Raw genomic sequence first — 13108 nt, 5'->3', positions numbered from 1 at the left:
CAGGCACAGGAGGAGTGGGGGAACGCAAGGACGACATTCACAAGCCGAGAGAGAGAGAGAGAGAGAGAGAGAGAAGATACAACACTGGTCTTCCTCCTCCAGCAACCTGTAACAGTGATCGATTCGGGGTCATTAGCCCCACTTTTAAGAAGCAGCTCCAGGATTAATGGCACCAGTTGGCTTTCCCCCCCCCAACAAGGAACTGCTTCGTCCTTCAAGTGAAGCGCTGGAGGAAGGTTCAACGATGGAATAAGCGTGGAGCACTCAACACAGAGCCTGCTTAATTTGCTAATGGATTATTTTTTCTTCCTCCCGCGATTTTGCATCCCATCTTATTGATCTCTGAGCAGGCGGGTGGCAATAATGCAGTGTCGCCGCCAACTCCCTCATCCTTCAGGACTCTGCCATCACTGTCCACTCGACCGAATCAGCTTCCATGCCCTGGGTCAATCCAGTGGATTTGTGATTTACCATCTGTGGCCTCCGCTACCCTATGCTGATGTCGACATCTGCTGGCACGGCACGGTGGCACAGTGGGTTAGCACTGCTGCCTCACAGCACCAGGGTTCGATTCCCGGCTTGGGTCACTGTCTATGCGGAGTTTAAAGTGTATTTATTCGTCACAAGTAAGGCTTACATTAACACTGCAATGAAGCTACTGTGAAATTCCCCTAGTCGCCACACTCCGGCGCCTGTTCGGGTCAATGCACCCTAGCCAGTGCGTCTTTCAGATAGGATGAACACAGTCTTTTTCTCCAGGGAAGGGGAATTGAAAAACTAGAGGGCAGAGGTTAAAGGTGAGAGGGGAAAGATTTAAAAGGGACCCAAGGGGCAACGTCCTCATGCAGAGGGTGGTGCGTATATAGAATATAGAAACCCTACAGTGCGGAAGGAGGCCATTCGGCCCATCGAGTCTGCACTGACCACAATCCCACCCAGGCCCTACCCCCACATATTTTACCCACTAATCCCTCTAACCTACGCATCTCAGGACTCTAAGGGACAATTTTTAACCTGGCCAATCAACCTAACCCGCACATCTTTGGACTGTGGGAGGAAACCAGAGCACCCGGAGGAAACCCACGCAGACACGAGGAGAATGTGCAAACTCCACACAGACAGTGACCCGAGCCGGGAATTGAACCCGGGACCCTGGAGCTGTGAAGCAGCAGTGCACACCACTGTGCTACCGTGCCGTATATGGAATGAACTGCCAGAGAAAGTCATGATGTGGAGATGCCAGCTTTGGACTGGGGTGGGCACAGTAAGAAGTCTCACACCAGGTTGAAGTCCAAGAGGTTTATTTGGTATCACAAGCTTTCGGAGCGCTGCCCCTTCATCAGAGTGTGCCTGGTGAAGGGGCAGCGCTCCGAAAGCTTGTGCTACCAAGTAAACCTCTTGGACTTCAACCTGGAGTGAGACTTCTTACCGTCCCAGAGGAAGTGGCTGAGACAGGTTCAATAGCGACATTTAAAGAGCATTTGGATAAGTGCATGGATGGGAAAGGATTAGAGGGAAATGGGCCAAACGCGGGCAACTGGGACTAGCTGGAAGGGCAACGTGGTCAGCATGGACTGATTGGGCTGAAGGGCCTGCTTCCATGCTGTATTGCTCTAACACTCAGACTCCGGATCCCAACCACACCACACTTAGCTGACATCTAAGGAGGTGCCTGGACTGCACTGGGCATCATTACTCCATTCAAGGTGATAAAAGTCACTTTTTTTTTTAAATTACCAATTCAATAATTTGGGATTTTTCAAGTTTAATCCAAGGTCAACATAGATTTCCAGAGGTATGGTGCCGAAACCTGACAGCAGTAATCCAAAAGGAATCCAAACAGGCTTTGTGCGACCAAGGCCTATTCCAGGTGAGTGAGGATGAAGGCCAGCGTTCCATGAGTTTTTTTATACCTGTCTGCGAGCTTTCAGTGGTGCAAGAACCTTGTTCAGCACCCCCAATGTGTTCACAATAAATGGCTTGCTAACTGACAATGTGAGAAAGGGGAATCACTTTCCCAAATAAAGACATGCAACAAGAGGGTTATATTCTCAACCTGCAAGTTTTAACCTGGTCTATCATAGAATCCCTATATTGCAGGAGGAGGCCATTCGGGCCATCGAGCCTGCAGTGACAGCCATCCCACCCAGAACCTATCCCCGTAACATCCATGGACCCACCCTGCTAATCCCCCTGACAGTAAGGGGCAATTTGGCATGACCAATCCACCTAACCTGCACAGCTTTGGACACTAAGGGGCAATTTAGCATGGCCAATCCCCCTAACCCACGCATCTTTGGACACTAAGGGGCAATTTAGCATGGCCAATCCACCCACCTTACACATCCTTGGACATTAAAGGGCAATTTAGCATGGCCAATCCACCTAACCTGCACATCTTTGGATACTAAGGGACAATTTAGCATGGCCAATCCACCTAACCTGCACATCTTTGGACACTAAGGGGCAATTTAGCATGGCCAATCCACCTAACCTACGCATCTTTGGACTGTCTATTTTGATGCATTCATTTATTACCTCCTGTACAGACCACTTGCACTACAGCACACGGGATGAACAATTTTCAATGAATGTTAAATGTGTGAAAATAATGCAGCTGTAATACAAAGGCTGCCCCAGAACGATGCTGTGTTGGTGTCACCACAGAATACAGTAGCACTGACGTGCTTCTTGATGCATCCACAATGATGTTTACCAGCGTGGCTCTGGGTACATACCCAATGATGCTCACCAGCGTGGCTCTGGGTACATACCCAATTATGCTTACCAGCGTGGCTCTGGGTACATACCCAATTATGCTTACCAGCGTGGCTCTGGGTACATCCACAATGATGCTTACCAGCGTGGCTCTGGGTGCATACCCAATGATGCTTACCAGCGTGGCTCTGGGTACATACCCAATGATGCTCACCAGTGTGGCTCTGGGTGCATACCTAATGATGCTTACCAGCGTGGCTCTGGGTACATGCCTAATGATGCTTACCAGCGTGGTTCTGGGTACATCCACAATGATGCTTACCAGCGTGGCTCTGGGTACATACCCAATGATGTTTACCAGCATGGTTCTGGGTACATACCCAATGATGTTTACCAGCGTGGCTCTGGGTACATACCCAATGATGTTTACCAGCGTGGCTCTGGGTACATACCCAATTATGCTTACCAGCGTGGCTCTGGGTACATACCCAATGATGTTTACCAGCGTGGCTCTGGGTACATACCCAATTATGCTTACCAGCGTGGCTCTGGGTACATACACAATGATGTTTACCAGCGTGGCTCTGGGTACATACCCAATGATGCTCACCAGCGTGGCTCTGGGTACATCCACAATGATGCTCACCAGCGTGGCTCTGGGTACATCCACAATGATGCTCACCAGCGTGGCTCTGGGTACATCCACAATGATGCTCACCAGCGTGGCTCTGGGTACATCCACAATGATGCTCACCAGCGTGGCTCTGGGTACATACGCAGTAACTCGCTAAAACAAAAAAAGGGGCCATAGTCCCCACATCGCATCCAGGCAACTTCTCGAAATTGTAAAAACCGATTTAAAACAAAAACACTATTAGCTCATGCCATAAAGGAGGGATTTACTTGGACTCCCTGCCTGCCCCCTTGTTATTAACACACACAGGTGTCAAGCTCAGAGACAGTTAGAAATATTGACAATAGCAAGGTGGGGTTCTCTGGGTGACCCTCATTCTCCTCAAAATATTCATCATTGAAAATAAAGTTTAAACCACAGTGTGCTCTCGCCACTTTAAGGGTGGGATGGAGCACGGGGGAAACACTGACAATCTGGTTTCTTTTGTCAAAAATAGACAACTTAGTGCAGGACCTGAATAAGCCTTTGATTAATGCGGAGTCTTTAGAAGGTCGACAGCGCGCTGACTGCACGAGTGCACCGCTGACTGCACGAGTGCACCGCTGACTGCACGAGTGCACCGCTGACTGCACGAGTGCACCGCTGACTGCACGAGTGCACCGCTGACTGCACGAGTGCACCGCTGACTGCACGAGTGCACCGCTGACTGCACGAGTGCACCGCTGACTGCACGAGTGCACCGCTGACTGCACGAGTGCACCGCTGACTGCACGAGTGCACCGCTGACTGCACGAGTGCACCGCTGACTGCACGAGTGCACCGCTGACTGCACGAGTGCACCGCTGACTGCACGAGTGCACCGCTGACTGCACGAGTGCACCGCTGACTGCACGAGTGCACCGCTGACTGCACGAGTGCACCGCTGACTGCACGAGTGCACCGCTGACTGCACGAGTGCACCGCTGACTGCACGAGTGCACCGCTGACTGCACGAGTGCACCGCTGACTGCACGAGTGCACCGCTGACTGCACGAGTGCACCGCTGACTGCACGAGTGCACCGCTGACTGCACGAGTGCACCGCTGACTGCACGAGTGCACCGCTGACTGCACGAGTGCACCGCTGACTGCGCTCTGTCATCAAATTTCAAACACTCACAACCCTCCCGTCATTATGAATCTCGTCATATAGGGCGGCACGGTGGTACAGTGGTTAGCGCTGCTGCCTCACAGTGCAGGGACCGGGTTCCATTCCCGGCTTGGGTCACTGTCTGTGCGGAGTCTGCACGTTCTCTCCCCGGGTCTGTGTGGGTTTCCTCCGGGTGCTCCGGTTTCCTCCCAGAGTCTGAAGAAAGTGGTTAGGCACATTGACCGTGCTAAATTCTCCCTCAGTGTTACCTGAACAGGCGCCGGAGTGTGGCGACTAGGGGATTTTCATAGTAACTTCATTGCAGTGTTAATGCAAGCCTTCTTGTGGCACTAATAAAAGAACTAAAAATAAATTGTTGAGGGTTTGAAATTTGGCATTCTTGCATTTGTCCTGATGAGTGCGAGATGAAAAGTTTCGACAACATGTCTCTCTTTTCATCAATATTCAAATCTGTTCATAACACCCTATCAAGCAGCACATTCCAAATACTAACCACTCATTTCTACAAAAACACTTCCCCTCAGTTCATCGCTGGTTCTTTTGCCAATCGCCTCTGGCTACCAACCCATCAGTCACTGAAACACTCTGCCTTTACTAACTATGGTTAGTAAGTTTACAGATGACACCAAGATTGGTGGCATAGTGGACAGTGAAGAAAGTTATCTGCAATTGCAACGGGGTCTTGATCAATTGGGCCAGTGGGCTGATGAATGGCAGATGAGAGTTTAATTTACACAAATGCGAGGTGATGCATTTTGGTAGATTGAATCAGGGCAGGACTTACTCAGTTAATGGGGAGAGTTACAGAACAAAGAGATCTAGGGGTACATGTTCATAGCTCCTTGAAAGTGGAGTCACAGGTGGACAGAATGGTGAAGGCGGCATTCGGCATGCTTGGTTTCATCGGTCAGAACATTGAATACAGGAGTTCGGACGTCTTGTTGAAGTTGTACAACGTAAGAGTTTTAACAACACCAGGTTAAAGTCCAACAGGTTTATTTGGTAGCAAATACCATTAGCTTTCGGAGCGCTGCTCCTTCTGTTATACAAGACATTGGTAAGGCCACACTTGGAATACTGTGTACAGTTCTGGTCACCCTATTATAGAAAGGATATTATTAAACTAGAAAGAGTGCAGAAAAGATTTACTAGGATGCTACCGGGACTTGATGGATTGAGTTATAAGGAGAGGCTGGATAGACTGGGACTTTTTTCCCTGGAGCGGAGGAGGCTGAGGGGTGATCTTATAGAGGTCTATAAAATAATGAGGGGCATAGATCAGCCAGATAGTCAACATCCTTTCCCAAAGGTAGGGGAGTTTGAAACTAGAGGGCATAGGTTTAGGGTCCAGATGGGCAATTTTTTCACACAGAGGATGGTGAGTGTCTGGAACGAGCTGCCAGAGGTAGTAGTAGAGGCGGGTACAATTTTGTTTTTTAAAAAGCGTTTAATAGTTACATGGGTAAGGGTATGGGCCAAATGTTGAACAAGTTTAATGGTTTAAAAAGAAAGGCAGCATGGACAAGTTGGGCCGAAGGGCCTGTTTCCATGTTGTAAACCTCTATGACTCTTGTATCAAACTCAGGATCTTAAACGCCTCATGTCCAATCCCCCTCTCTGCCTCCTCTGCTCCCAGGAGAACAACCGCAGATGCATGCACATCTGGAATGTCAGTTCGCATGCTGGCTTCGCGAATGCAACAAGCACTCCAGAAAATTTCCGGTCTTTTCCCTCAAATTCTGGGAAAAGCTAACTCAACAGGCACAGGAGATCTGGAAACTTAGTGATACATAACTATTCTGATGAAGCAGGAACTCTGGCATCTTCAAGGACATCCTCAGCACCCAACTAAAACGATGAAATTCAGGGTGCACAATGACAGTTACGAAACGTTTTATGTTTATTTATTAGCGTCTCAAGTTGGCTTACATTAACACTGCAATGAAGTTACTGTGAAAATCCCCTAGTCGCCACACTCCGGCGCCTGTTCGGGTAACACTGAGGGAGAATTTAACACGGCCAATCCACCCTAACCAGCATGTCTTTTGGAGTGTGGGAGGAAACTGGAGCACCCGGAGGAAACCCACGCAGACACGGGGAGAACGTGCAGACTCCGCACAGACAGTGACCCAAGCCAGGAATCGCTGTGAGACAGCAGTGCTAACCACTCCACGCTTCACCCGTGAGGATTTTCTCAGTAAGGGAAAAGGGTGAACTGTGCACAAAAGTTCAAAAATATAATTTTTCCAGAAACAATATCACAAAACATCGATCGGTCAGAAACCAAGTGGCAAAATACTGAAAGCCAGATAAAACAAATAAGTCCACTTTACTGCAGCCCAAGCAACACCGTAACAAAATATTCTACATTTCACTGCAGTTTATCTTAGGGTTTGCTAAATATCTTCAGGTACAATGCTTTAGCTGAACATGAAACCTCTTCGAATAGCAAGTGCTGCAGCAATACTCCAGGAATAACAGAGGCAAATGGCCAGGTATATGAGAGGAGGCGACGGCCTAATGGTATTATCGCTAGACTATCAATCCAGAAACTCAGCTAGTGTTCTGGGGGACCCGGGTTCGAATCCCCGCCACGGCAGAGGGTGGAATTTGAATTCAATAAAAAAAAAATCTGGAATGAAGAATCTACTGATGACCCATTGTCGGAAAAACCCATCTGGTTCCCTTTAGGGAAGGAAATCTGCCGTCCTTACCTGGTCTGGCCTACATGTGACTCCAGAGCCACAGCTAATGTGGTTGACTCTCAACTGCCGTCTGAAGCAGCCTAGCAAGCCACTCAGTTCAGGGGCAACTAGAGATGGGCAATAAATGCTGGCCCAGCCAGCGACGCCCATGTCCCACGAATGAATAAAGAAATTCGGTTTCTGGTCTAGCTGACTGAAGGAAGTTGAAGGGACAACTCATTCTTCCGATTGTTATCAGTGCCGACTCGACGGGCCGAATGGCCTCCTTCTGCACTGTAGGATTCTATGATTCTGAGATCTTTCAGGTGACCTTGAAAAGCTTTAGACTCAACGCCGCAACAGCACTCCTTCGGTGCTGCATCGTGACAGCTCAGGTTATGAGAACGGGGTTGGAAACTTCAAAATTCTGACTCCATCATTTGGCGCCACCTGAAAGACTTTCTCAGGCGCCTCGGCCCCAGGTGGCAGGAAATCATGGGTCCAACCCCGCTTACGCACAATCGCGGCTCCCACTCCAACACGGCACTGGGGGAAGGCCACACTGCCACAGAAAGTGCTGCCTTGCGGAGCAGGCAGTTAACTGGAGGCCCCTGAGGTCCTCTCAGGTGGGGTAAAAAAAAAACCCAGGTCGGGTGGGGAATGCAATGGCCGGGCAAACAATTTACCCTTCAACCAACATCGGATATCCATTCAGTTATTGTGTGTTTGGGGGAAAAGTGGCTTGCCACAAATTGGCTCCTGGCATTCCTACATTGTGAAGTGCTTTGGAACCCGTAGACAGTCTAAAAGGTGCTCTATAAACGCAAGTTCTCTTCCTTGGCGTGGCACTGTTGCTTGCAATAACCCGTACCATTTTTTTAAAAATCAAAGATCTCCATCTGCAGCAAGCATCAAGTCTCCTCATTCCCTGCCCCAAGGATTTTTAATATGCATATGAAAAATGGTTAAGTCACACACGGCAAGATCATCGTGCGGCACGGTGCCACAGTGCTTATTAGCGCTGCTGCCTCGTCGTGCCAGGGACGTGGGTTCGATTCCCGGCTTGGGTCACTGTCTGTGCGGAGTCTGCACATTCTCCCCCCGTGTCTGCGTGGGTTTCCTCCGGGTGCTCCAGTTTCCTCCCGAAAGACGTGCTGGTTAGGGCGCATTGGCCGTGCAAAATTCTCCCTCAGTGTTACCCGAACAGGCGCCGGAGTGTGACGACTAGGGGATTTTCACAGTAATTTCATTGCAGTGTTAATGTAAGCCTTACTTGAGACTCATAAATAAACTTTAACTTAAGACTAGGCAACGCTTGGGCTACCAGATTTTGTTTGGGGGGTGGGGGAGAGAAGAGATTTCTTTGAACTCTCAGTAAATAACTTATCCTTCGCCCCACAGCAGTTTAACATCACATTGGGAAATTGCTGCACTGTCCAAGATTCCACATTTCAGACAACAGCTGGGTGTCCAGGACTAGTCTGCCTGTTCACACAAATTTAGTTTATTATTTATTAGTCACAAGTAAGGCTGACATTAACACTGCAATTAAGTTACTGCGAAATTCCCCTAGTCGCCACAGTCCGGTGCCTGCTTGGGTCAATGTACCCTAACCAACACATAGAAATCATAGAAACCCCACAGTGCAGGAAGAGGCCATTCGGCCCATCGAGTCTGCACCAACCACAATCCCACCCAGGCCCTACCCCCATTTCCCTACATATTTTACCCACTAATCCCTCTAACCTACGCATCTCAGGACACTAAGGGGCAATTTTAGCATGGCCAATCCACATCTTTGGACTGTGGGAGGAAACCGGAGCACCCGGAGGAAACCCACGCAGACACAGGGGGGGGGAGAGAGAGAGAGACAGACTCCGCCCCAGACAGTGACCCAAGCAGGGAATCAAACCCGGATCCCTGGCACTGTGAGGCAGCAGTGCTAACCACCGTGCCGCCCCCGAATGTTAAAACTCCTGCTCTCCCACCCAGAGAGAAGTGAGGAGATCTTACTCCGCAACCCTCCCCTTTCTCTCCCCACCAAATACCACCAGAAATAAAAGGCTGAGCTTAAGGCTGCACTTGATTTTAAAAAAAAAGTCAAAATCCAAGTGAGACCCAGAGCAGAGTGGGCAGCAAAGAGAACTGGAGCTCCGCACTGGGGAGTTCTCAAACAGGAAATGGAGAGTGTCCAAAAATACATTCGCACAATCAAAATTAAGCGCCTCACAAAATTTGCTGCGGATAAAAGTAGAACTTAAAGCCAAAAGGGAAGGATCTGACACAAATCAAACCAACACTAGTGGAGAAAGTCAGGACGGATATGGAATGAGTGGTATTCATGATGTGGAGATGCCGGCGTTGGACTGGGGTAAACACAGTAAGAAGTTTAACAACACCAGGTTAAAGTCCAACAGGTTTATTTGGTAGCAAAAGCCACACAAGCTTTCGAGGCTCTGAGCCCCTTCTTCAGGTGAGTGGGAATTCTGTTCACAAACAGAACTTATAAGACACAGACTCAATTTACATGAATAATGGTTGGAATGCGAATACTTACAACTAATCCAGTCTTTAAGAAACAAAACAATGGGAGTGGAGAGAGCATCAAGACAGGCTAAAAAGATGTGTATTGTCTCCAGACAAGACAGCCAGTGAAACTCTGCAGGTCCACGCAACTGTGGGAGTTACAAATAGTGTGACATAAATTCTGATTCTAGGATCGCATGATAAAGACTCAGGAGGAAAAAAGCAGAAATATTTATGTGAAATAGTGTGACATAAACCCAATATCCCGGTTGAGGCCGTCCTTGTGTGTGCGGAACCTGGCTATCAGTTTCTGCTCCGCGACTCTGCGCTGTCGTGTGTTGCGAAGGCCGCCTTGGAGAACGCTTACCCGAATATCAGAGGCCGAATGCCCGTGACCGCTGAAGTGTCGAGCGGTGTTCATTGAACACCGCTCGACAATCACCAGGCAAGACTGTTCTCTTCCTGTTGGGGAGCACTTCAGCGGTCACGGGCATTCGGCCTCTGATATTCGGGTAAGCGTTCTCCAAGGCGGCCTTCGCGACACACGACAGCGCAGAGTCGCGGAGCAGAAACTGATAGCCAGGTTCCGCACACACAAGGACGGCCTCAACCGGGATATTGGGTTTATGTCACACTATTTCACATAAATATTTCTGCTTTTTTCCTCCTGAGTCTTTATCATGCGATCCTAGAATCAGAATTTATGTCACACTATTTGTAACTCCCACAGTTGCGTGGACCTGCAGAGTTTCACTGGCTGTCTTGTCTGGAGACAATACACATCTTTTTAGCCTGTCTTGATGCTCTCTCCACTCCCATTGTTTTGTTTCTTAAAGACTGGATTAGTTGTAAGTATTCGCATTCCAACCATTATTCATGTAAATTGAGTCTGTGTCTTATAAGTTCTGTTTGTGAACAGAATTCCCACTCACCTGAAGAAGGGGCTCAGAGCCTCGAAAGCTTGTGTGGCTTTTGCTACCAAATAAACCTGTTGGACTTTAACCTGGTGTTGTTAAACTTCTTACTATGAGTGGTATTAACAGGAAATAGAAACACAACAGAGGATAGAGTCACGTGGGAATGAGGGGGTGGGGGGAATCTATTGGAATTGAAGATGTAGCGGGAAAATTAAACAATTTACATTTTCAATTAAAATCGATGTCATGTTTAACTGTGATGTGGAGATGCCGGCGTTGGACTGGGGTAAGCACGGTAAGAAGTCTCACAACACCAGGTTAAAGTCCAACAGGTTTATCTGGTAGCACGAGCTTTCGGAGCGCTGCTCCTTCTTCTCACTCACCTGAAGGAGCAGCGCTCCGAAAGCTTGTGCTACCAAATAAACCTGTTGGACTTCAACCTGGTGTTGTGAGACTTCTTACTGTGTTTAACCGTAGCAGAAGTCAGACACATTCTCCTCAAAACCTACACAGCAATTTTATTTCTAGAAACCACGACATTTCTTTTGCATCGGGGGAGGTTTTGGATGGTGGGGAGGTTTTGGATGGTGGGGAGGCTTTGGGTGGTGAGAGAGGTGAGTGTATGCAGCAGGGGGGGGGAAAAAAATCACTTTCTCTAGATTAAGGTGACCTTATGGTGGGGCGTGCGGCACGGTGGTTCGCACTGCTGCCTCACAGCCACGATGTGGACATGCCGGCGTTGGACTGGGGTAAACAACAGTAAGAAGTCTCACAACGCCAGGGACCCAGGTTCGATTCCCTGGGTCACTGTCTGTGCGGAGTCTGCACGTTCTCCCCCCGTGTCTGCGTGGGTTTCCTCCGGGTGCTCCGGTTTCCTCCCACAGTCCGAAAGACCATGCTGGTTAGGTGCTAAATTCCCCCTCAGTGTTACCCGACGGGTGCCGGGGGGGGGGGGGGATTTTCACGGTAACTTCATTGCGGTGTGAGTGTAAGCCGACTCGCGACACTAATAAATAAAACATTGAAGCTTTGAAAAAATCCCTCCAAAAAACAGATGCCAACTTAAATGCCTAAGTCTAGAAGTCAACTGGGTGTGGGTGCTTGCCATTTTGAAATGCCTGCTTCTGACACAGGGTGGGCATGGCTACAAATCGGAGAATCTCTACAGTGCTGGAGGCCATTCAGCCCATCGATCACAATGCTGTGCATCTTTGTGACGCAGCCAGTGTGGCCTTCTTGCCTCCTTGTTACAAGGTAGGTACGATTCATGGGACGGAATATGGGGGTGACCACTCTCGTGAGTGCAGAATGTCATGTCAGAAGGGGTGGGTGGGTGGGTGGGTGGGGGGAGAGGAGGAGGAGGAGGAGGAGGAGGAGGAGGAGGAGGAGGAGAGAGAGAGAGAGAGAGAGAGAGAGAGAGAGAGAGAGAGAAGCGTGACTTTTGGGGCCAGAAAAAAGGGGTCGTCATATCGACTATTTGCGATGTGAAGCAGGTTTCAACCTCCCCACCCCACAGCGGGGGTCAAAACAAGTGCAGATGTACCAATATCCAGAACACAACATAAAACAGGAGAGTTTCACGTACCTTGACCACAGGTCAGGTCCCCAACCTACTGCCGGTGTTGGAGACTCCCCAAGATGTGTTGTTCTGAGTGGCTAGCGAGAGGTGAATTGGTCTGATCGTAATCCCTTTAATGGTTCACAAAGCACTCTGGCTTATTTCACTGAAAACATAGATAAAAGTTCACAGTTAGAAACCTGACCACACTGGAGATTTACTTTTGGGTTTGTGGGAACTGGGAAACGAGCCAAGACAGACAATAATCATCCACTTCCCCTTGCCAACCCAACATGATTCTGTTCTCCAAGGGGAACAGTCCCAATCTCTCCAATCTATCCTAAAGTTTAGCACCCCTGGACCACCCTGGTGAACCACTTCTGCACTAATGCGTTCACATCCTTCTGGCGTCCAGAACCGTACACAATATTCCAGCTGAGGTCTAACTGGTAGGTTAGAGGGATTAGCAGGGTAAATATGTGGGGTTACGGGGATAGGGCCTGGGTGGGATTGTTGTCGGTGCAGACTCGATGGCCCGAATGGCCTCCTTCTGCACTGTAGGGATTCTATTCTATTCTAGTGTTTTATACAAGTTCAGCATGACATCCTTGTTCTTGTACTCTTAATCCTCTATTAATAAAGCCAGGGTACTATATACTTTATTAACTGCTCTCTCCACCTGTCCTGCCACCTTCAATGACTTATGCATATTTCTAACCACGTTCCTGTGTTCCTGCACCCCCCCTTTGGAGTTATACCCTTTATTTTATATTGTCTCCCCACTTTCTCCTACCAAAATCAGCTCATACTTGCCCGCAATGGACTTAATCTGCCACCCATCTGCCCTTGCCACCAACTTGTCTGTCCTTTCCTATTGGTGTGCCGATAGAAGACTTTGGGACGCCCCTTTATGTTGGCTGCC

The 13108-nt window shown here is 48.9% G+C and overlaps 1 protein-coding gene across 1 annotated transcript in view; it reads right to left on the bottom strand.

Annotated features, from left to right (window-relative positions):
- Positions 1-13108, bottom strand: part of gigyf1a (GRB10 interacting GYF protein 1a) — a 136097-nt gene that overhangs the window by 78129 nt on the left and 44860 nt on the right. Inside the window, exon 5 of the mRNA XM_078200764.1 lies at positions 12214-12352. The gene's annotated coding sequence lies outside the window, so the exon portion shown is untranslated. The remainder of the gene's footprint in view (positions 1-12213; positions 12353-13108) is intronic.

Source organism: Mustelus asterias, chromosome 31 (assembly GCF_964213995.1).
Source record: "Mustelus asterias chromosome 31, sMusAst1.hap1.1, whole genome shotgun sequence".
In the NCBI taxonomy this organism is placed as follows: domain Eukaryota; kingdom Metazoa; phylum Chordata; class Chondrichthyes; order Carcharhiniformes; family Triakidae; genus Mustelus; species Mustelus asterias.
Note: the sequence above shows the minus strand (reverse complement) of the source record. Positions and strands in the feature narration are given on the sequence as shown.